At 35.0% G+C, this 25,128-nt stretch overlaps 1 long non-coding RNA gene across 1 annotated transcript; it reads right to left on the bottom strand.

Annotated features, from left to right (window-relative positions):
- Positions 1-14,375: 14,375 nt before the first annotated feature.
- LOC144246322 (uncharacterized) lies at positions 14,376-15,584 on the bottom strand. The gene is made up of 2 exons (XR_013340009.1): positions 15,432-15,584; positions 14,376-15,339 (listed from the first exon to the last, which is right to left on the bottom strand). It is a non-coding gene; the product is annotated as an uncharacterized LOC144246322 (long non-coding RNA).
- Positions 15,585-25,128: the final 9,544 nt, after the last annotated feature.

Raw genomic sequence — 25,128 nt, 5'->3', positions numbered from 1 at the left:
GTGCTATTCAATTGTAAAGCAAAACATTAGGAAACGGGTTTTTTTTATGTGTTAACAATAACCATTGGTTTTCAAGAGGAAAAAAAGCTAAATTTATCAATAGCCTTCATAAATATATAAAATATTTTGCAACATGCTGTTACATTAGAAAGTAATAACACCTGTATCCTCTGTTGTGCCATGGTGTTGCAGATGATAAAACTCCATCTGTGGATCCACATTGTTATATCAGCTCACAAATAAGAAACTGAGTCACATAAATTTTTCATAAAACACAGGTTTCCTGAAAAGGTAACTTGCATGAACTAGTTTAACTCTATCACCTAAGAAAAATGTGATGGCCCAAAACCTATCAGTTTAACTTCTTTTAAATTTTAGTGTGACCTACAGCTGAAAATACTTTTTTTTAATATCAGAAACTGAGTTACTTATTATAAAACAGAAAACAAACTGGGAAAAGTGCAAAATTATAAAAAATCATGATACTGACAATTTATCTAGTAATTTCCTCACATTTGGGAAATTATCTTGGAACCAAGCTTTTCAGTTCACACTCTTTGTTCAGTATTGACACTTTCCTGTATTAATTTACATATATTCTTGTTTCCCAGGTTTTTTTTTCTTCAGGAATTGAGTTTCAGTGACATATGTATCTTATCACAAATAATGATTGACTTTGTTTTTTTCACCTCCCCTCTCCTGTATTTTCCTTATCTCTTGTGTTGATCTTTTTCTTAAACCCTTTTAATGTAAATGAAGCATTCAGTACTTGGCCTTAGGCTGATTCATTGTAAATTAAGAATTCAATTTCATCAGGGGATGAGGGAGGAATGATACACTATTTTCAAGACTCGTACAATATTTAATATATTGTGTATCATAAATATTTACTTTCTATAAATCTTGTGCAATTCAGAGTCTCCATAGCACCTTTATTTTTCCAGAGGCACTTTATCCTCTCTATTATTAATATGCTAGTTCCAAAAAATACCAGTTTCAGAACACTCTTTCCTAAGTTATCACTCCTATTTCTGCTCCTTTTTTCATTATTTTTCTTCATATCACAAGTTATACCACTACATCCCTCCAAAAATAAATATTATCACAGTGAAACAAACAAAAAAGTTCATCAAAATTGAATATTACCTGATGATTTTATGAAGCAGAATTTCCCCCTTCACAGTATTTCCTCATGATAAAACTGAGTTTTAGGAAAAATGTAATCTTAGAGCACTGAAAACATGACGCTAATTAATAGAGGCAAACATGAGTAAGACAATCCTGAGTATTCAAAGTTTCTTTTAATAAATCCTTTTCTTTTCACAGACTGTAGTCCTTGACTGTGACTGTCACCATACCCATTCAACCTTCACACTAATGACTGATGAATGCCTTTCTGCAGATATATAGCTAGTTCTGACAAAAAGGTACTCGCATGTTTTTTACTGGAAACATTTAGTCATTTGGCTTTATTTTAATCCAATTGTGTAATATTCCATTTAAGTAAACTCAACAATACTATTTCATCATCCTTACAAAACATTTTGGAAAGGTCTTCCTCCCTCTATCCTCAGGGATGCAGTACATTATATTGAGCTACAAAAAGTAAGATGAAGAAAACTTAAAAAAACCCCAAAACTTTGCTAGGATTTCTTTTTACTACATCCTACAGTAACTTCTTAAAGTAACTCTCTGTGTAATAGTAAGACTTGAGTCAGTTGTCTAAACACAATCATTGGAGAAACTGATGTGCCTCAGGATACCCAAAAGCATTTGATCAGAGCTGACAAAAATGAGGTTTGCACTTTTCTGGATTGCAGGAAAGTACAAAACAGGTAGGCTGTCTTTGGACAAGCCCATATAGCAGCAGAAAACTGTTTAGTCAAATCAGTCCCCACCTTGTCACCACTCACTGAAATAGAAAGAGAAATGTAGAATTGATCCTATGCCTTTTATGGAAATCTAATATTTTCGCAGCGAAAAAGAAAAAAAGATTAAAGAACTATGCACGTAGTCAGAATAATTCTCAAGACTAACTAAAAATAAAAATTAAAAACAGTTAGAAGATTTGATTTTTTTTGTAAGGTCAGCTCAAGAAAGACTATATAAAGTGTAATTTTACTCTTCTCCAGGATTTCGTTCATTTACTTCCCACCTACCTCAAAAGTTAATAGACTGAAATAAATTAAAAACTTTGGTATGAAGAGACATTACTAGAGTATGACTTAACAGTTCAAATACCTATTTCAAGAAAACTTAATTTGTATAATTCTTATCCATTTCCCAGAATTTTCAAAAAGTTCTATTTTTTTTTTTTTTTGGGTTCTATAGCACAATCTTTAGTTCACTCAAACAAAGATGTGCCTTGAATTTTTTTGAGATAGCAAATACTATAGAAAAAATGCTCTATTTATGCTTGCTTTTAGAAGTACACTTTTTTCCTGTATTCCAAAATCAGAATCACATGGTTTATTTTTTTTCCCTATATCTATACTGGTGTTTTACTTGAGACATTTAGTCCAATATGGGTTCACTCTTCGTTCCTTGCAGTGAAAGTTTTCTCCTGTAGCTTTAGACTTTTAAGCTCTATCTTGTTATATGTAGAAGGCATTATTCTGATAAATGGCATAAACAATTCTGTTCTCTTTTTCTGGAATGTTCTAATTAACATTTTAGGTATTTCCTCTTTAGCTGATAGTTTCTCCACGACTTTTAACATTTCAATAGTATCAATATTAATGTTTCTGGAGTATCAGTACTGGGGCTCAGCATGTTTGTTTCAAGCCTTATGGAATAATTTCAGAATGACTCTGATATCAGAAAGCACTGGGTGATTTTTTTTTTACTTTAACCTCAGCAAAACTACTTATCAGAGGTTTTGCTATATTGTAAATGTGTTTGTGATTGGGGGTTTTGGCTACATTCCATAGAACTGTCATTTCTAACTCTTCCTTTACTTATTACTGTATTGGTACATAATATGCCAAGTCTCCCAGTTTTCAAAGATTAAAAAAAGGAAAAAACTTCTAAAGGAAAAAAAATCTCAAGCAAATCAGCAACAGAAAATTGAAGGAGTACAATAGAAGATAATATAAAAATTTTTAGTTGGTATGAAGAAAATCTACCTATGATTGTAAAAATATACTGAAAATGCAAGAGAGAATCTTTGTGTGAAAACAGAAAAAGAAACTGGTTTGAACTTGGCAGCTTAATTACTCTGGTTTATAATTGTTCTTTCACCTCTCCACTTTATTTCTTTTAGCTATGTGGGTGGTTTTTTCTTCTTTATTTTTTTTCTCTTTTTTTTCCCTGCCCCAAGTAGGGAGAATAAAATTTAAACCAAAAAGTGATTCTTAACATTCAAAATTATTTCATGATAAAATATACTACTATACAGAATATTTTACTCACTTTTTGATTAGCATTGCATGCAGAAGGAACATGTTCCTTGTGAACATTAAGAGTCAAAAACATCTGCTGGACAAAAACTATTATTTAAAATATTTTTATTTACATTATTTTACTAAGCCAGGTTTCACATTTCATGCCTAGGTGGTTTTAAAGTTGTTTATTGCTCTATTTTTCTTATCACAGGGGAATATGTTGAGACTTCCTGTCACTTATCTGTCCTCAAGGACTCATGTACTGGACTTACATAATTTTTTAACAGAGGATACAATGCCTTTGTTTTCACGCCACCAGAGAGCACTGTTGGATCATTAAGATTTGGCGCTTTTTTCATTCTAGATGCTAGCTTAAGTAATGAGAACTAGGGATTCAAATAAAACTTCACTAAATATTCTTCTTACCTCATGACAAAAGTAATGAGCACATAAGGCATAATAAATCAATTGTCATCTTTCTATTTATAGTTCTGAATTCTTTCAACACCTTTCCTTTTAAGTAATGAAAAGACCGGTATTACCAAAGTTACAACTAGTGATACAGTTTGTATTATTAATTTTCATAAATTTTATTTTACTCACTGTTCCAGCTGTGACTTGTATCATAGAACAAAGGTGAAGATCACTTCTGATTCCTCATTCAGGGGAACAAAAGCATCCCTTACTGCTGCAGTAAATAACACAACATGGAGGTGAAGACCATGCTGCACAAATACCTTGCCCCTGTGCCAATCACAGGTGATTAATGCAACAGCCATGGCAAAGATCAAGGAAACTGTGTTTAACGAGTAAAAAGGTCACTAGGTACCTTTAAAGGAAAAAGAAGAGAACAGTAGCATGGTCTTCTAGTTTCAATTTGTTTCAAAACTGACAACTACAAATCTTCCGTAGGATAGGAAGCCATTCTGTGTGTAGGCATATGCACTTCTGCCTATGCCAACATGCATATGTGTATAACCTTGCATAAAATACACATATGTATAGCACATTAATTTATTTTAAAATCTCTTATTTTTGCAAGGAAGCTAAGCACCCTTCTCTATTATGAAATTAAGCTTTATACTAAATTGACCAAGCATAGTTTTGAGAACTTCTTCATAACTCAAAAAGGAATTATTAAGTGGACAGCAAAACTACTTAACCTTTTGGTGTCACGGAGTTTTAGCATTTCAGTTTGAAGCCATTTTCAGGTAATGTTTAGGATTTTTCTAATACAGGGGAATAAAGAGTATCTAAAGTCTTAACTTTTGCTTAGATTAAAAATATTACATTTAAATTTAAGTGTCTAAATGCATTTTTACTTTAAAATTTGGTGCTTAAAAATGTTGGAGTAATTGAAATGAGCTTTAATTAATTATGAGATTTCTAATGTAGTAACATAAGTACAAGTACTTCCAGAAAATTAAATGTATTCTAGGAAAAAATTCTTCCAGAAAAATACATGTCATAGTTTTTTTGCACCTAAACATGATGAGATTCTTTTATATTGAGGAATATTTGTGAGAATTCTACTTTTCTTATAGTACTAGGAGAAGACAATTACTCTAAAAGTAATAATACTGAATGTCTTTATTCACCCTTAATTATTCATTTTATTATAAGGAAATTATTCTGAAATTATAATGTACTGGCTGAGTGGCAAATTTTCTAACCATATTAAGGCTTGGATATTGAAATACTTAAGTATCCATTCTACTGATAATTTCTAAATTTCAGTTGTAGCACACGACACCAAAATAAATCCTGTTTTTCTTTCTTCAGCATACCCTATAGTAAACTCTAGAGTGAGAAAGACTGCAAAACCATCTTTTACTGTTTCTGCAGTATAGGGTTTAACAGCCTTTTCTTTTCGATGCATCTGCTAAGTAAGCAGTTTTCTTTCTCATCATTATAAAAAAAAAACCAACTCTGTAATGAGCTTTCTCCTGTTATCCACAACCAAGGTGATACAGACTATATTGAACTTTTTTGAGATTTTTCATTGGCATGCTTGTTTCCACAATATTAATGATTCTCCTTCTACTTGAGCTTTTATCAGATAAAATGTGCATTGGAATTTTTGCTTGGGTAAGGACTTCAAAATACCTATATATTCAAATGAGAAACAGGACAATGATAATCTTCTTAACCTGTTTTCTTGATTATTGCATTTTCTTTTGCTGGAGGTTTTTCATATCTGTATAATACATTATTTATTTTTAAAGATGTTTTTCAAGACCATAAAACTCAAAGTAGAGAAAATATGTTGTCTATAAATAACAGAGCATAATCATAGAAACATTCTGGTTGCAAAGGACTGCTGCCACCTCCCCGAACTCCCTGTTACCCAGTGCATTCTTGGTATCCAACCTGAGCCTCCCATAGCATATCTTGACACCATTTCCTCTTGTCCTGTTCCTTGTCACCTGGTAGAAGAGGCTGACCCCCACCTTGGTACAGCCTCCTTCCAGGCAGTTGCAGAACCAACAGTCACCCCCGAACCTCCTTTCCTCCAGGCTGAAAACTCCCAGCTCCTTCAGCTGCTCCTCATCAAACTTGTGCTCCAGATTCTTCATCAGCTCTGTTGCCCTTCTCTGGATGCACTCCAGCACCTCAGTGTCTTTTTTAAAGCAAGGACCCCAAATCTAGGAACAGGATTTTAGGTATGGCCTTTTCTTGCTGTGAAGGTGATTAACCATTGGAATAATATACACAAGGAAGGTGAGGATTCTTAACTGTTTGACATCTTATAGAGACTGAATACCTGTTGAGAACATATATTTTAATTGAAATGCAGAATTTTCATATGTCTACATGTCTACATTTCAGGATTTTTAACCTTAAATTCTCTGTGATGGCAACAAGGTAACAGGTGAAGTAGCAGAAAAATCAGCATTAGAAAAGTTATATCTGTAGTTCAAGAGATTCTATTGTCTACCTCTTTCCAGATACATAGTCTAAGTGTAAACCAAGATCTTGAGGTCAATAGAAATTTTGGTCATATAAAGGACACAGTTTCAATTATGGTTAAATTCACTGGTTTTGAATTATGAAAATAAAAACCCCAGAAATGTTTCATTACATTTATTTTAAAACCACACCCCTCTCTCTTCAGTAGAACTTGAAATCAGTAGTTCTATTTAACTTAAACTGAACCTTAGCTGCATATCCAACCACTGCCACCTTAACTCTGATAAGCAGTGGATGACAGTAGTGTTTACAGGGAAGCCCAGCTCAGTGAAGGTATTTCTAAAGACAGCTCAAATCCTCTGACAAGATTTGTTCAATTTATTGAAGTAATGGGCTCTGTTTTAAGAGAGTTTAAAAGAACAAAGGACCTTCTGCCACAGGCTAGTCTATCATCTCCTTTTTACCTTGTGTGATCACAACAGGTCTCATGTTCTTAAGTCAGGTTTTAATACCCTTTCCTACTAATTAATGACTTGTTCCAAGAAGGTCCTAACCCTACATTTTTACACTACCCTGTGGGACTGGTAAGTTTCTGTTATAATACCTTATTCCTCCTTTCTGAAAATCCTTTCTCAGTAATGGCATTAAAATTAAAATTTTCTCCACATCACTTGTGAAAATCAAGTATTAAAAAGAATCTTAATAAGTGCAATCATACTTTAATCCAAAACCATTCTTAGTAAAGCTCTTTAATCAAAATTCTTTCACAGTGGTGCCAAAAAAATAGGACTAGATTTATGAACTTATTTAAATGACTTCACAGCAGAAATAGGTCAGTGGAATGCAAAAATCCCACTGTTCTTATCCAACTAACTTTGTCTTTCGTTTGCTTTGAAACTTTGTATTCATTCGACACTTACAAAGTCTTTAAATTAGCTTTTACTCAATAAGCGACTTACGCATTCTTAGGTAAAGACCTTCACACTGATTACAAAATCTGCTAGCTTGAAGAAATTATAATGGTAAAGTCATCACATTTTGAAAGAATAAAGTGATGTGCAATCTGCATTTGATGTAAAAGTTTAACAGCCTTTCTAAGCAAGCAACTGCACTGACACTGTTGAGACATCCGAATCTTGCTGAAGTAATTTGTGTGTTTCTGAGAGTAGGTTCCTCTCTAAAACACTAAAATGCACTGTCCACTTGTCCTTTCTGCTTTTCTTGCCATCTGTTTTTCTGCTATGCTCTAGGCAAAAAAAAGCATATCACCTTGACCCTTTTAGAAATGTTAATAATTTCATATTGAAAGACAATATTTCATAAAATATAGAGAAGCACTGTGAATATAACTTCTAGAGCATGCAAAAGTTTAAAAGACAGTTTAAAAATGTTCTGTGTTTCTGTAGAAGGAAAAAAAGCCCATACATTATATTATGTATGTTCTTTAAATTTTACACATTGAATCATGTAATTATAGGAATGCAGAACATTTCTAAACTAGAAATTTCTTATCTAAATAAATCACTTCCTACAAACACTGCATAAATGAACCCTAGTAGAACAACAAAACAGTCCCATTCCTTTAATTTCCCTTTTAGGTTGAAGAGCTTTTCTCTTTTCCAAATTTAAAGGCATTGTATTCCCTTTCCTAGTGCAATACTTGCTTCTGTAAGTTGTTATAAGTCTTCTGTAAGATGCTAAGCAGCAGAGAAAAGCCTAAAGGAAGCTCAGTAACCTAAAATAATATCTTCATGAAAGAAAAAATTCATCTTACAGATTAAAGTATATAAAAATGCATAGCTTAACAGTTTATAAATTCAGTTCGGTAACTGTCAAATTTCCTTTTGACACAGCTAAGGCCCACTAGAGAAACATAGTATTTTACACAGCAAGAACTGAGCCTATATCTCCAATAACTCTTAATGAACCATAAAAGGAATGCATCTGTGATTTATCCTAAACTTTTAATGAATGAGGGACTTATTTCCTACTTTGCATGGACTGGTCTAGCAACTTATCTGAATTGTTGTTACCTAATCACAGAAGTAGTTCAAGAGGTCTATGGAAACAAAATATTTTGTAAAAAGCATCCACAGTACTATAGTCACTAAAGGGATGCAAATTAAGAGTCCCATTTTCATTAGTGTGCTGGTCTTGGCTAAGATAGAGTTAATTTTCTTCACAGTGGCTGGTATGAGGCTGTGTTTTGGGTTTGTGCTGAACGCAGAGTTGATGATTCAGAGATGTTTTTATTATTGCTGAGCAGGGCTTGCACAGCACCAAGCCAATAATTGCTTTTCATATTGCCCTGCTGACAAGGATGCTGGGGCTGTGTGGGAGGTTGGGGGAAGACACAGCCAGGACAGGTAGCCCAAGGGGTATTCCATACCATGTGACATCATGCTTTGTATATTAAGCTGGGTGAAGAAGAAAAATGGGGGGGACATTTGTATTGTTGGTGTTTGCCTTTCCAAGGCACCATCAAGCGACATGGCATCCTGCTTTCCTGTGGGTGGCTGAACACACACTCCTGGGAAATACCTCAGAACTAACTTTTTCAGGATTACTGCTGAGTAAAAATATATTTTTTAAATATTTCAGATTGTTTAACTGACAATAGTGTAAGGTTATCATAAAATTGCTATGTGCAGGCTCCTCTTTTCCCAGATATCAAACTCTTATGATCATGATAGCATTACTTTTAGAATAATTTATCTCTTGTGTTGCTCCCATTAACTCTTAAAATATTTGAGGAAAGATGGGCTGGCTATCTAAACAGGGTTCAGAATACAGCTCTCAGAGACCGAGATCTACTCAGGAAAGGCAATTGTGAATGAGCATAAAATCAGTCATCCATGAATATTTTAGTCTTAACCATCTTATCCAACAGTCCAGAAAACCTATAAGCACTCAAAGAGGATTTCTGTCTTAGACCTAAGTACCAGACAGTCACTCTGATGATATTTAAGTGGCAAAGATTTCATTCCTGTGTTTTTTCACACTGGTGTTTCTAACACTGTTTTTATTATTTTAGAAAACGTGTATTTTAATATTTTTATTATAGTGTATTTTCTGGTTTATGGAAAAGCAGCAATTTCTTCAATACTGTAGAGAAAATGGAAAAGTCTAAAGCCAACAAACAGTCTTTAGGAAGATATGGATTCTGATCAAGTAGTCCAAGCTGGAGAGTGCACTTGGATAGCCCATGCCAGTTTTTAACCTCTAATGAAAAGCTTTGACACTGGCATGTCCTCCTTGTGTGGCTGCAGAAGAAGAAAACCTGGGATCTAACAAGATGGAGCCAAATGTGTGACTTAAGTCTCTACATGAAGAAAATTGCAACAGCCTTTGGATCTTATTTCCCAGAGATGTTTTGCTTCATTCTTGTGTTAGTGCCAAAATTCATTTTAGTGTATATCCTGTTGCAAACATTTTGGGTGTCAACTGCTGTGAATGTCAGTGTTAGAAACCTAGATCTCACTCTTCACTGCAACTTACTCAGCGGGACTGGGAATCCTTCCCGAGCCAAAACTTTTGGCAGCACAACATTGTGCTGTTTGGGTTGTGTGTACAGATAGATCTTGATCATGTGAGGAGATTTCATCAATGTTCCCAACAGAAATATTGATAGGAGATAAGAGTTAGCTCCCAGAATACACATACAGTGAAACCTCTCTATTAGTGAGCTTCAGGTATTTGGGTGGTTTGTTTTTTTGAAGAACAATGGTGGGTTTGGCTTTGATTTAGTTATTGTTTATTGTAATTATAATGTAATTATATTGTAACTTAATATATTTTATATATAGTTACTGTACTTTTGTTGAAGCCTTATATATAATCTAAAATTAAAGAAATATTTATTCAAAAATCCGGAGTATATTTTCTTTATGCTCTTAGTTTGCATTCTACTATAGCCTAAAGATTATGCCTCTTGAAAGTCACATTGTTCTGTTGTTAAAAAGGCACTAATATACAGTGGAATATTAATAAAATATTGAGGTACGTTTCCTAAAGATTTTGAGGAATATATCAGTAAAATTAACATGGAAAAAGTAAAATTTTGTCTTTATTTAATGAGGTACAAATCAAATAAAGTATCTGCAATCTAAGACAACTCAAATGGTCTACAAGACTATTAAAAGAAAATTAGTTTAGAAATCAAAATATATTACAGAGATTTCATTTGTTGCTATGCTGTTGCTAAAAAACAGTTTTTTATGTCTGTACATGTGAACATCAGTACCTGGATCCAGACAAAGGCATAATATCATTAAGCTGAAGTTCACAAAAGGCCAAGTTACTACTGTTTTTCAGTGATTACTAAATATTAATGTCCTTTTGGTTTCAAATATTTTAATTCTATGCTACAAAATAATTTTCCATATAATTTTGGGAAGGGGTTAATTTGCAAAAATAGTTTTGAATTTTGTTCTTGAATTGGCTCATATTTTTTTTTTTCCATTTTATTTCAAAAAACCTAAATGAACAAGGATACATGCATATATTTTTTTAGGCAACTAAAATAATTCCTTTTGTTTTCAGAGGTTCTATGAGCTGTTTAAAAATACACCATCTCTCATCAGGTGTTGGCACTCTTCAGGCATGCTACCAAAGCTGTTTGTACAACTGCATGACTGGATGTGCATTAATTACCTGGTCAAACAAATTCCTTTTCATTTGATAAGCACACATCCCTTTGCTTGATGGATGACATAAATTGTCTCAATTCACATCATCCAATAGATAAGCTCTTGTTAATATTGTGCATCAACTGAATGATAGAAACCTCTTCCTCATAAAGTGCCAACAAGTGTATGTTCAATAAGTTTTTTTCTCAAAAAAATATGTGGCCTCTTTCCTAAGAATGCAATAAAGAATAAGTTCTAGACAGGGTTATTAGCAGTTTTGCAGAAAAATGAGATTGAGAATTTGTGAATTAATGGAGGGAAAAAGCTGAATTTTCTTTGCTATTAATTTCATAGATGGCAGGATAAGACTTAATTTGTGATAATTTTTGAAGCTTGTGGTGTTTGGGTTGGAATTTTTTTTTCATAAATAATAAATAAGTAAGTAAATAACACACTGCAATACTAGCTGTGAAATAAAATCCCAAAGTCATCTAGAACAAAAATTTTTTAACTAATCTTATAAAATCCTAACAAAATAATATGACATTACCAGTAGTAGCACAGTGCTGAATAGTTCATTACAGACCACCAAATCTGCCATAACTCTGAGCCATTCCTGTTTGTTTTGAACTTCTATTAATTATAAAAACACAAAGAAGAAATGAAAAATTTCTTCTTGTGATAAGTTTGATAGAGGGTGCTTTGATATATATATATATATATATATATATATATATATATATATGCAAAGCATAGAGAAGAAGTAATGCATAAACAGTGGTAAAACAAGACCAGTGGTTGAAATTGTAAACTAGAACTAGGTTTAAATTTCCCAGCAAGGATCTCTTTTTGGGATATTATGTGTTCATAAGAATGACTTCATGGCTTTAGCCAGAACTGAAGAAAAAAAAGAATAAAAAAGGAATCTTTGATATTCTGTTCTGGGTCACCTTGTTTTGTACATTTCTTTCTTGATCTCCACTGGCTTTGCTAACATCTGAGTCTTGTTTTAAGCTTGCTGATTGCATTGAGTTTGTATTTGCTACGCAATAAGCCAGCACTAAGAAGGATTTTGATCTTTAATCTGGTTCAAGGGATGCTAAGCAGCTCTGATTGCAGCCATAGGCAAAACATGTACTAAATGAGATTGAAGGACAAATTAAAATAAATAATGTTTGAGTAAATCACTTTGTCCTAGTTAAACACATTTAACAATTTCACTTTCCCTTGCAAAGCAGGTTTTAAAGAAATTAACAGATTTTATTTTTTTCTGATGTAAGTATAATTAATCTTTTTCCACACAAGAAAATTAACATCATTGAAGTTGTATTTCTCCTGAATGCATTACAATAGCTTCAAACCTTTTGGGTAGAAAGCTGAAGTCACAGATCTGTAAAATACAATGTCGTATTTATTGCCAAAGGCAAAACATGGGAAACTGGTTAAATCTTCCTTAACAATCAGACTTCACTGGAGTAATGATATTTTAGGCCGTTTTACTAACAGTAGTTCCTGCAGACAGACAATAGCAATTTTATACAATTTTCATGGCTCTAAGAAATAATGTCTAATAATGAATTAGGTAGAGAAAGAACAAGGAAATCAGTTTTATTTGATCTGGTCATTTTAGTAATATTCCACCTGCAAATATTTAAATTTTTTAGGGTAATATTTTCATGATGCCCTGTATTTGAAGAAAAGAATGCTAAACAATAAAAAATATTGTCTGGTGTAACTAGGAAAAAAGCTAGAAAGGATAGAGCATATGGTTTAAGCAATATATTACAAGAATTAAATTTGTAAAGCAACTAATATTTTTCAGCAGGTTATCTGTGTTAGGTAAAAACAGCTGATAATCTGATAGACTAAACCCTGATGGGCCACAATTTCAAGGAGAAAAAAAAAAATAAACTTTACAGCCCTTTGGAACCTATGTTCTTTAATTATTTCTCTGCATGTGAATATGTTTGAATAGTTCAATGTCTATAAAATATGATATGTCAAAGCAGCATGTGCACTTGTTCAAAACAGAAAAATGGTTATAAAATATAGGATTCAGAATTTACTTCTACATTATATAATTCACTTCTAATTATATAATTTAGAATTTAATACTGCATTACTTCTAGAGATTTTTTCCTTGTCATCATGTTAGAGATAACTGAAGGCTAGATAGGTCAGATAGGCAGAGTAGTTTTGATAACTACAAAAATATAAAGTTGTGGCTGGTGAACTTTTCTATCAGCAACTTTGTAGTATAATATAATCTTTATGTACCAATACCAGAGTTAAAATACTTTCTTGGCCACTAAAGTCACCATGGATAACTGGGAGAATTTACATATGGTACACTATTTTATCACCTTTCACTGTAATTCATGAATCCTGATACCTCCAAAATGTGATTTGTTCAACCATTTCATAAAACTGCTTATTTTTCCTTGCTTTCTAAAATTAACATTGATTTGGTGAAATTTATAAATTGTTAGAAGACAGAAAAATGTTGCTATGGGTATATCGCATTATGCAGTTATGACATGCTGAAAGCATTAAATATAGACAAGTTTCAACACTCAGTAGTCTAGGGACCCTAAAAATTTAATAAGCTGTAGCTGCGGGCAAGACTCTAGCAGCTGCAGGGACAGAGAAGGAGGAAGTTCTAATCTATTGGCAGCATGTATTTTGTTGGCAAAAGTAATGCATCTTCTTAACTGTTCTTTCTGATTCATTATTGAAAGTTCTCACAACTTTTCATCTAATGCATATATCTATTTCTTTTTTGAAATATCTTTTGCCACAGTTGCAGTACACAGAAATTCATACTCCAAAAAATCATATTTCAGTGATTAAAAAATATTAGGGAGCTGAATATTAATTCCTTAATATTCTGAATGTAGTCTTCTGTTCCCAATAAACTTCTTTATGACCATTAGATCAACCTTCTTGAATGGTATATCTTTTTCACAGATATTCAGTAGGCAGAAGCTATGTTCTGGATATAGATATTGGACAAGATGCTATTTAAAGAAAATCATCAGTTCAGTCTTATGGTAGTCATGCTTAACAGTCAATGCATAAACAAAAGTCACAAGACATTCTTTTAGCTATTTATTCAGATCTACTTTATTCAACTTAATTCTCCAGTCCTGCTGGATTAGATCACATATACTGTCAGCCTAGAATACTTACAGCACGTGGGTTTTCTTTCTTACCACAGACATTATATTTGGGATTGCAGACCAAAAAGCAGTGTTCTTCACATTTCTGACCAACATGGAATCTATTTTAGCTGAATATGAAAGAACCTGAGTCTTTATAACCAACCAGAGTTCTGAAAAACCTGTGTGTCATGGTTTGACACTGGCACAAGGCCAGTGCCCCCATGAAAATGTGATCCCTACCTTGAATGCTGTGAAGTGGAATCTAGAATAGAGCAAAGCAGGCCCAAGCTTAATAACAGGAAAAAAACTTTATTAAACTACCACTACAAAAGAAAAGAGAAAACTAAAGAAGGGAAAAAAAAACCACACAAAGATCCAAATGAAAACCTTGCAAAACATTCCTCCCCTCCACCACCCAACTCCAACAAACCACAGCGAGACACAATCTGGACCCCAATCAGGTTTCCACCCTCCAAACAATCGATACTCAGTCCATCGAGGGAACAGAGTCTCTCCTGTGCCACAGACCCCCCCAAGAAACACAGCTCCACAATCCTGTGTTTCCATGTCACACATGGCACCGCCCGGAGAAAAAGTTTGCCATGGTGACCCTTCTCCTTTCCATGCACAGTGCTCTCACCACCAATGCATGGATGGTCACTGCCTTTAGGATTTTTCCTTTCAAGGATGCCCTGCCAAGAGGAGAGAAAACAACAGTTCAGTTTTTCATTGTTTGGGACCACAGTCCCCCCCATTTTCCCCTGGGGCCGAGGGCTCAAGAACAGAGATCTTCTTCTCTTCTCTTTCCTTTCCAGGGCAAGGGGGCGCCACCACAAACCCCCTAACCTTTTCTCTGTTCACTCCACTTTTGTCTTTTTCTCAGCTGAAGCAGGTCTCTTGACTCACTGGCATCCTCCCAAAACACAGTCCCTCTTGACGGAGAAGATTTGGTTCAGGTTGTGGCTAACACGGAAAAGTCCAGCCAAAAGCCACTCCTTGTCCCCCTCCCATCCAGAATTCCTCCTTCCAACATCCCATCCCAGGGTCCAAGGTGTCCCTCTTCCTCTCTTTCAAACCGAGGAGGGGAAAGGAAAATTCACAAAGCTTTCATTTCTCAAGGAAGGGTTAAAAGTCCGAACTCCCAGGATGGCTCGATGCCCGGACATCCAGCAACTCCCACACAACTGGGCACCTTGCAGCAGCTCCCCCCGCTCCTCCTTCCTTGTGGCTTTCTCTCTCCCTCTCGGGAGAGGAACTCTGGGGGGGGAAATGGAGACATCCCAGATTTCTTCCACCCTTCCATCTGCAGGGGCCAGCCCGGTTCCAGTCCCTCCACCCTTGGGGCCTACCTTTCAGGCCATGGGGGCTTCCCCTCCCCCACCCAGCTCGTGGCTGGGCGGGGGAAGGTCTGCACTGCACGCTGACCGGAACCAAAGAGAGCGAGTTCCCCTGGGAATTCTGCTTTCAACCCCTCTGTGTTCTCAGAGGCGTGTCTACTTTCAATTGGTCAATATCTAAATTGACCTCTTCCTTCCGGGGAAAAATTATTTTTCCGTGTCAAACCACGACACTGTGATATATCACTAGTTATATTATGATGTTGTGATGTCAGAATCTAGGTTGTGCACTGTGAATGAAGAATTAAGCTTATAAAGTTGTTAGAAAATTCCCATTACAGAAGTCATTCATCCCAGAAATACTTCACTCACATTAAGCTGATGCAGCAAGAGATGAACAGACTACAGACTTTCCTGCTGCAGTTAAAATCTCCCTAGAAGCACAGCTTTTTCTTGTTCAGTTTATCTAAAACTCTATATTGGCTAGAGAACACCTGTGCTTAAATATACAAAGAAAAGAAAATTTAAAAAGCCTCTTTTGTATGTTTTTAGGTTTTTTTAGTGGTTTTGTTTGTTTGTTTTTAAATTATTTTTTTATTTAGAGGAAGAGTATCAATACATTCTATTAATTGAATTGCAAAACGCAGAGTCAAATTTCAAACACACTAGTTCACAACTGTTCATATTTTTCTCAGTTCTGGATCAAGTGACATGCACTTTAAATTTGATGGGAAGCAAAGGAAAGATTAAGTTGTCTATATGGAAATCTCTCAGTTCACAGATGAAATGCAATAACTTTAACAGCATACACTGCAATGTGACAGAGAGAATATAACTTCTTAAAAAGCTGCAGAGTAGGAAATATTATTTTTCAAATTTGTAGTGTGATGACCTCAGGCAACACCCATACAGCCTTTTTCTTAGTCTCTTCTCCACAGAACAGAGAGAAAATAGAAAGATAAGAAGACTAATGGATAGACAAAATGACAGTTTAATAGAAAAAACAAAGGCTGTGCATGAAAGCTAAAGGGAAAAGAAAATAAATTACTTCAAAACAGGAATTCATTCACTACATCTCATCAGTAGGCAGATGTCCATCTGCATCCTGGAAAGCAGAGCCATATATTACAGTTGCTTGGGAAGACAAATGCTACAATCAGTAACATGTCCCTTTCCTCTCTCGTTTCCTGAGCATTTATTCCCAAGCACAGCATCATATGGTATGGAATATCCCATCGGTCAGTTTGGAACTGCTGCCCTGGCTTTAATGCTCCCAAGCTCCTGCCAATCCTCAGCCTACTCAGTGGGGCACCAGGCAGAGGAAATGAAGATGAAGGAAGGGAGGGAGAAAAACTTGACACTGTGCAGGTACTGTTCAGTAATAGTCAAAAATCACTGGTGTGTTATCTACAGTGTTTTAGACAGGAATTCATAGCACAGACTGCTATGGGCTGCTATGAAGTAATTTGACTCTATCCCAGTCAGATCTAGTAAGAAATTCTATCTTCCAAAAATTATCAAGGTAGGCTGTGATTTATAGAGAAATTTTGATTGGGACTTTTATTAGTTCTCATTATTGTTATTGCTACAGTTGCAAGAACAATTTGAGTTAGAACTATTTAAAAAAAAATAATTCTATATTTGAGGGGAAAAAAGGCCTTCCTAAAGTAAAACCTTAACAAAGCTTACAGCTGAGCAAACAAATATGAGATAATCAAAACATTCATAATTTTTTGGCATAAACTCACGCACTAATGAATGAATATATTGCGTCTGGGATTTACACAGAACAAGTATCAACATTGTCTCTCATGCACTACTTTACCTAGTTAGGCTAACAGCTCATTAAAATTCATGACTGTATTTACAAATGAAGAGCACACTTTTGAACTTCCAGCCATTGCAAGCATTATCTATAAAAACACTGGAAACACCAGACCTACAAGGAAATCCAAAATATGCAAAGGTTTTATCAGAAAATACAGACATTATGTTTCCTGTCAAATCAGTAAAATAAAATTGCAGCTATTTTAAAAATAATTGAAAGTTCTCACTTTATGATTAATCTTATGCTAGGAGGACAATAAAGAAAAAAAGATGGTAAAACAACTTTTAGAGCTGGGATGAAGAAAACATAGTAAAAATGCGATGGACTCTGTTGAAGTATAAGACTTCTAAGACATCAGTCTAACCCCAGGTTCATACTCACTGGAAAAAAATATATTTTCAGACTACAAGTACATAATGTTAATATTTATATTTTAATGAGTTTTTTAATGAAATTCATCACTAATGGTAAAGAACTCTTTAACTATGAGTACTAGAATCAATCTGTGCATAATTCCCATAGGGAAATTTCACCTAAAGAGAAAAAAATCTACTTGCTACATTATAAAAATCAGTCAAACTACTAATAATTTAAATTGCAAAAGCATAGAATAGATCTGCTGTAAGAGGTGAAATTACTATCCCTTTCACAGAAAGGGAGTGCTACATCACTCCTGAGCTCATGAAGGGGTACAGTGGAAGGCAATACCTTGCTCACTAAACAGAATATGTACAATTATCAGAGAACAGCGTTTTTTCCCTTTCCTTCCAGGGTCCTCTATTTCCAAATACTCCTGCACTGTTCACAAAGCCACCAAATTTGGAGTAAAATGAATCTCTGGTAGAGTAAGTCCTAGAGATACAGTTTCTCTACTGTACTTGTCTTTTCCTTGATTGTTTATACTTTAGAAAACAGGGATAAAAGATGCAATGATCTATTAGATATAAATTCTACTGTGCTAGAAGAACAACAGAAAGTGACACTTCTGGAAGTAAAATACTCTTTCAGATTCAATGGATCTCAACATATTAGAAAAAATTAGATGTAAATTACATTAAATTTGACTAATGTAAAAAATGTTACTTTCTACATTGACTTTACAAAAAAAAAATTCAACTAAATTTCAAAACATCTAGGAAACATTGTAGGTGTAATTTGAGCAGTTCCTAAATCAGTCAAAGAAATAATTCAGGAAAACAGCTAGGATAAAAAAAAATCATTTAAGTAGATAGGTATGTAATCAGAAAAGTAATTTTCAATTTGTATTTGACATATAAACAATGATTTTATGGTCAGAAAATAGAAGTTTACTCATTTTATCATTGGGAAGAAAAAGTTCCAATACTAAACAATGTACTAGCATAATAATCTCTTGTGTTTATCAAGTTTTGAACTGAGTACCTACTAAGAAAAAAAGTACTAATTAAAACTGCAACAGCATCCGGTTTACTGATGATCATAGAAGAAAGACTTACTATCATGATATGATTTGACAGTATATGGTATTGGTCAAAAGCAATATTAACATCAGTGACTATGTTGAGCTATAAATAAAAGTATTTTCTTATTCTTGTTCACAGTTATTGAGTGAAGACCCTCTTAAAATATCAAGGAGATTACATTTCTGCAGTTTCCTATTGCCAAAGCTTTTTCTTAAGCCTCCTCTCTCTTGTTCTTTGTTATAGCTTCACTTCCATACCATCAGGAAAAGGTGTTTGCAAGGAAGAATCAGAGGACAGAGTGTAAAAGTCACTTTGATCCAACTACCACCTAGGATTAGATTTGCTGTTTTAGAAAGGTTGTTAGAGGTAGTTTTACCTTCACTCTCTTCACAATTTAATGGAACATTTTTGTGGCCATCAGCACTGCTCCATTTCACCCTTTGTTGTTTGGTACTGATCTTCCACTGGAAAATCAATATTGTAGGACCATCCTGCATTTTGCTCTTACTGTGGAATGATAGCAAAACCTAAGAATGACAGTATTGAAGAATTATGTGTCTCTCTATCTGATAAACAGGAGGAGTAATATTCAATCCTCTAAGAATTGGCAAAGCTTCAGAAATTAATGAAATGTGCCTTTTAAAAATGTGTAGATAATTGCCCATATGTGGTTTGTATTAATTTCAATTTTTGTATTCAAATAACATCTGCTATAAACTTCTTTATAAAAAAACCCTGTATCTGTGGTTATCCATTGTGATGATAATGTAACAAAGCATGGGTGAAAAATGTGACAGTAAATCTTAAAATCATTATGCAAGATAAGTCCATATGAAACCAGCTTTTCTCTGCTGGGTATAACAAACAGTTTTTAAATGAATGAGTGAAATTTATGTGACTGTATCAGCTATCCAAATTCTGTATGACTCATTGGGAAGTTGTCACAGTAAAAATTCTGCCTGCTTTTCTAGGAAATGGCAGGAAACAGATCACTGTATTGTGAGGATTCAGAATACTTCCAGGTTTTTTTATTGCAAAATATTTCCATGCTCTGGTTGTAATTTGTAGGAAAGATTCTGGAAAATTAACTTTATTGAGTATCAATGCAAGTATTTGAAAGCAATTTTACAGTGGAGTTATTTTCATGTATGACTTGAAAAAGGTGATTATTTAGTTTCTCACAAGTAATTTTTTTCTTTTGCCCAATATGATGATACAATAAGGTATTCGTGAACATCTTATGAACAGAATATTTGCAGATTTTTAGAAAATTAAACTCATACCAGATGATTTATTAATGACTTAGGAGCAGCAGTAAATGATAAATAAATAAGTCACAAATTAGCAGACATACTTCAAAATTAGTTTTTGTGAGTAATATTTAAAGTGGTTATCTGTTGTGGCGCGGCAGTTATCTGTGTCACATTTTTTTCTTACATAAAATTACAAAGATACATCTTTATTAAATAAATTATTATATCTAAAATAATTTACCCTTACCTCCTGAAGAAATTGTATATACATAAGAGCATTCCTGATAACAGTTCCCCAGTTCATCTTGATTCATGGTGCCACTTTAAGAATGGCTAGTAGAACTGAGACCATTTTATCTTTTCCTAAATGTCTTTTGAAGTTCATGGTCATTGAAAAATCCATGCAAATAAATTGGTGAAGTTAATGATGTACTCAGGTCTCATAAAGAGTATCAAAGCATTATGGTGACCTAAATTCCTCCAGAAACAACAAGACATGAGATGGAAGACTTTACTAACATGTCTCAGTTTTTCTCATTCAGATAAATGTGTTCATATAAACAAAGAAGAGTATTATAACATCAATCTAGAGTTGCTCTAATACTTTTTGTTAAAGGATGTTAGGCACAAGGCTGCCTCCAACAGAACCATTTCAGGACTCTCTTCTGACAGCCACTGGAGCCCATTTCCTCAGTGACCCAAGGTTTTGCCCAGGCTGAAGAACACGGTTGCCACTTTCCTGTTTGCAGGCAGAGCCCAAAGTGAAGTTCAGTACATATCCCAGAGACACACACAGTCACACACGTGCAGGACAGTGGCACAGCCAGCCACACAGGCTGTCAGACAAGGCAATGCCTTCAACAGCACCTGCTTGCAGGGCTCTCAAAAATAAAAACACAGACAGCCAAATCGAGCCCTGGCAGAGGCTGGATTTCACTGATGCAGGCATACACATAAAACTCCCTGGATGCACAGGCATATCTGTGGCTCCCCTGAGTACTTACACAGCTGCTCTGTCTGGCAGCCCTGCCTTCATCCCAGCCCCCTTACTCATGGCTCTCCTCACCTTCTAATCCACCTTGCTGCTGGCTGCACACACACAGCACTTGCACACTCATCCCACGGGCACCGCACAATCGTGGCTTGTCTGAATCCTCTGCCCACCTGGCACCTGTGGCCCAGCCTGAGGCTCTCCTGCTTGCTTGCTGGTTCAGCTGGAGGTTTTCTAGCAAATGTCTATGGACAGCTCAAGCACTCCAGGTAAGATAAACGTCCTTGGAGCTCCAGCAGCCAACACCCAGCACATGGACCTGCTACAGCAGCCAGCACTGAGATCCTCAATCACACCAGTGACCCCATTATCTGTTTTCTGGGACATGTACCATTCCTACCCTGTTGCTGGAGGCTACCCACCTCCACTTCCTCCAGTAGCTAGCTTCAAGGCTTCACACTCTCTCTGACACAGGCCAGAGGCACACACACCCTCCATCTGACTCCAGCCCCTGGCACCAGCTTTTGCTCACACACAGAGTCCTTAAAGGAGCTGGCACTTTATCCTGGCAGCGCACACTCACACAGGATGGAGAATGATGCTATGCAGAGGCTTAAGAAGAAGCTACAAGAATGTAGGCTAGACTGTGGATCAGACACAGGATGACCATATTGACCAATTCCATTTTACACATGACAGGCCTCTTGTAGCCTTTTCCATGTGTTTCCCCCTCAGCTCTCTGATTTGCTTCTTTCATCACACAGTCCCACTGACACCCTCAAGCAGTCCCTCAGGTTTGCAAAGTCCTCCTTTGCTTCCTTCTTGGTAATGGTCCATTCATTAATGCTGCTACTGACCAGGTCACTTTCTTGTCTTTGCCTCCATACTGGAAGTTCATTTTTATCTCTGTATATTTTGTCTATGGCTTTCTTCTTTGCATTAGAGTTCCATTTGACAATGTCCTTAATCAGATAATACTACAGAAATAAACATTTCTGTATTCCATCTACTTTTACCAGCTTGTGTTTCCAGCTATGTTTAATATTATCTGGTCAGGTTTGACTTTGTCTATGATATTCTGATTGAATATCCAAGTTGTTGTTACTGGCAACTATATACTATTTTTGAGTGTGAGCTTTTTTGCTTTATTTCCCTGGCTCTACATTTTTTCTGTGAATGTCTCAAGAGGATGTGGCACTAGATTCCCAAGAGGAAAAATTCAGCCCTTAAGAAATTGAGACAGGAATTTCATTAATTAAGGAGTCATATTTTTATTAAAATGTCTTACAGTGATATTTTGTGTTTTCAGGAAGTGGTGATGAAGAAAAAAATTCCAACATTTCCCCTTTATTATTTGATTAATCTTTCTGGGTGAATTTTCTCTCACTATTTTCTCATGTTAAAACAAAATTATTTAATTGAGATATTCTCAGTTAAGTATTTAATAAGGGTTAACAACTCACAGAGAAGTAGGCATGGGAAAAAGGGGCCTTATCTTTTTGCAATTCAGAAATTCTTTAGGTAATAGAAGTATGAGTCCAGTACCTTTCTTTTTTCAATAAAATAAAGGTAGTCTGAAATATTAAGACTTTATACTCCCAGGAATTTGAGAAAAAAACTGAGAAAAAAAAGTAACCTCTTGTCAGGATGCTTAAACTCACAGGTATGATTTCCTTCTTCTGCTATAAGATTGCATTAGTTGAAAAAATATCTATGTTTAAAGTTAGCATTCTAGATTAAGGTGGTCTTTATTGCAAATCTTAGATGAACACAAAGAACAGTCATATGTGCATACTTCTACAGAAAAGGTTCATTGAGAACCCACAAAGTACATGCATCCAAATGGAAAAAAAATACCCTCTGCTTCCATCTCCTGGTGGAGACACAAGCAGAGTTTCATTTGCATAAAATTTTTATTCATAATTCCTTCAGTGACACATGGGAGTGATCATCACTATACACAAACTCATAATTAGTTGAGAATTGGAATTGCATGGAGAGAGGTGACAAGGGATTTCTTTCATGTAGCTAAAAGAACATCTGTGAGGCAAGGACTCACAGATGTTGAAGCATCCTGCAAGTTATTAGTTGTCAGGCCCTGCAGACAATGTACTATTGAGCGGTGAAATATAGGTACTTCTTAAATGAATCTACAGAGGGCAGAAGAAGAGCTAAGTGAAATCCATTGATAATTTTCCTGACATTTCTCTAGCAGGATAGAAAAGTCACAGTTCAGTGTTTCAAGCCCACTTATCCATTAATAGCAAAGGAAGCATGGAGCTTAGTTGATCAGGAAAGGTGTTATTTGGCTCTTTTGGTTTATTATTTTTTAATCTCATAGATATTCCATCCTAATAAAAAAATTATCATAGTGGTTTTTTTTTTTGAGAAAAATTCATTTTTATTTAGAAAATTAGTCATTCAGAATTTCATAAAATTTTAAAAGTTTCTCTTGCTATAAATTTTGACATAGTATTAACTTATGTTTGACTAACTGTCAGCATTTTATGAGTCACAGACTGCATCTGTATTATGAAGTTATTTCACTGTTTTATTCCAGTACTCTAGTCTCCTTATCATACCTGCAGGGATGCGTATTCCCAAGCTCTGTCCAGGAAGAAGCTTACATATTTTTGACAGGGAAGCTGATCAGCTGTACACACTCATAGCTACCCAACAGACAATACAGGTAATTTTGTTTCTCCAGCTTGAAAGCGTCTTCCAATACAAAGCTACTTTTCTCCACTCAGTGCCATCCTTCACAACAGCATGTTGCATACTTCCATGCCACTTCCGACAATAAACCTGTCAGAGTTTCAGCACAGTGTAAGAAAACAATCTGGAAAGTTGCAGAAGCTTTCACATTAGTCATTTTTTTGTCCTAGGTATCAGCACACAAAAGCTGGTAGAGATCAACTACCTATAGGGACTTTGTATTGTTTCAAATCTTGCTGTCGGGAAGATTCCCGACAGTATTACAAGGAGGTCACTTCCCATATCTGCCATATGGTCAACACTTTGCAGATGGTTACCGTCACTCTCAAATTCTTGTTACAAGCACAGGGGAACACAGACTGTGTGCAGAGCCAAGAATTTATTGGTAATGCAGTTAATGTTTTAAAAGTCTAAATAAAATACAGCAAGCAGTTCTTGTTAGTCCAGTTAAATTAAATTTAACACTGATAGTCAAAATTATGTAACCAGTACAGGGAATTATCCATGATAATGCATTTAAAATTGTTCTTTTCCAATAATATTTAGGTCTTTCCTACCATTTCCTGTATATTATTCTCACTCTAACAATGTTTCTCTAGTCTTAGGTTTAATGATGCTAGCTGGTCTTCCTCAAAAAGACTTCACAAAGGGTGTGGGTGAGTTATGACAAATTATCCTGACTTCTTCCTCTAGGAAGATTACTATGTTCATAATGGAGTACTTCTACCTACTCACATTTGAATCTGGTTTTAAGTTAGTTGTGAATATTTTTAGGACAATCTGCTCCATTGTTCTTTCTTCATTGCTAAAAGTGTCAAAGTCACTTGTGGTTCCAGTACCATTCTTAAGTACAGCCTCATATGAGCCATGTCTTTGTTGTAGGAGATCAAGAATAACTCACCAGAGAGTGATGGTTCTTTTGGATGGTCTCCAAATTCAACACTTTTGCATTAACAGGTGCTAAACAGTGACTACTAACTGAAAAACAAGGGAGGAATTCCCTAGGTGGAATTTGTTTTGTGACTAAGTTGTACAAGACATAAGCATGGTGTAAGCTAGAAAGGCTAAATGCAAAAGGATTTAAAACTCATTTTTTATTTAATTATGTGTTGATGTGCATTACAAGTTAGATATGCCAACACGAAACGTTTCTAAGTCATCTCTCACCTGTGATAGAGAAAACTGAATTCAGTTCCTGGAACATGCAAAAATGACATCACAGACATGGTCCATAAGTAGTCAAAACCAGCTGGACTGAACCCCTGAGTACCTGGGCAGGTTGCTACTTTGATTTTCTCCTTTCTCCAGTCATTGAAAATGGAAACTCATGTAATTTATTTTGGAAGCTCTCTGAACAGCTAAAAAGAATCAAAACATTAAAATCACATAACTATTAGTCTAATATGAATTAACATTATTAGTCTAATATGAAGAAACATTACTAGATAGAAAGGACCATCTACATGTAAAAAAAATAGAC

Source organism: Lonchura striata, chromosome 5 (assembly GCF_046129695.1).
Source record: "Lonchura striata isolate bLonStr1 chromosome 5, bLonStr1.mat, whole genome shotgun sequence".
Classification (NCBI taxonomy): Eukaryota; Metazoa; Chordata; class Aves; order Passeriformes; family Estrildidae; genus Lonchura; species Lonchura striata.
The sequence above is the reverse complement of the archived record's forward strand: the minus strand, read 5'-3'. Positions and strand labels throughout refer to the sequence as shown.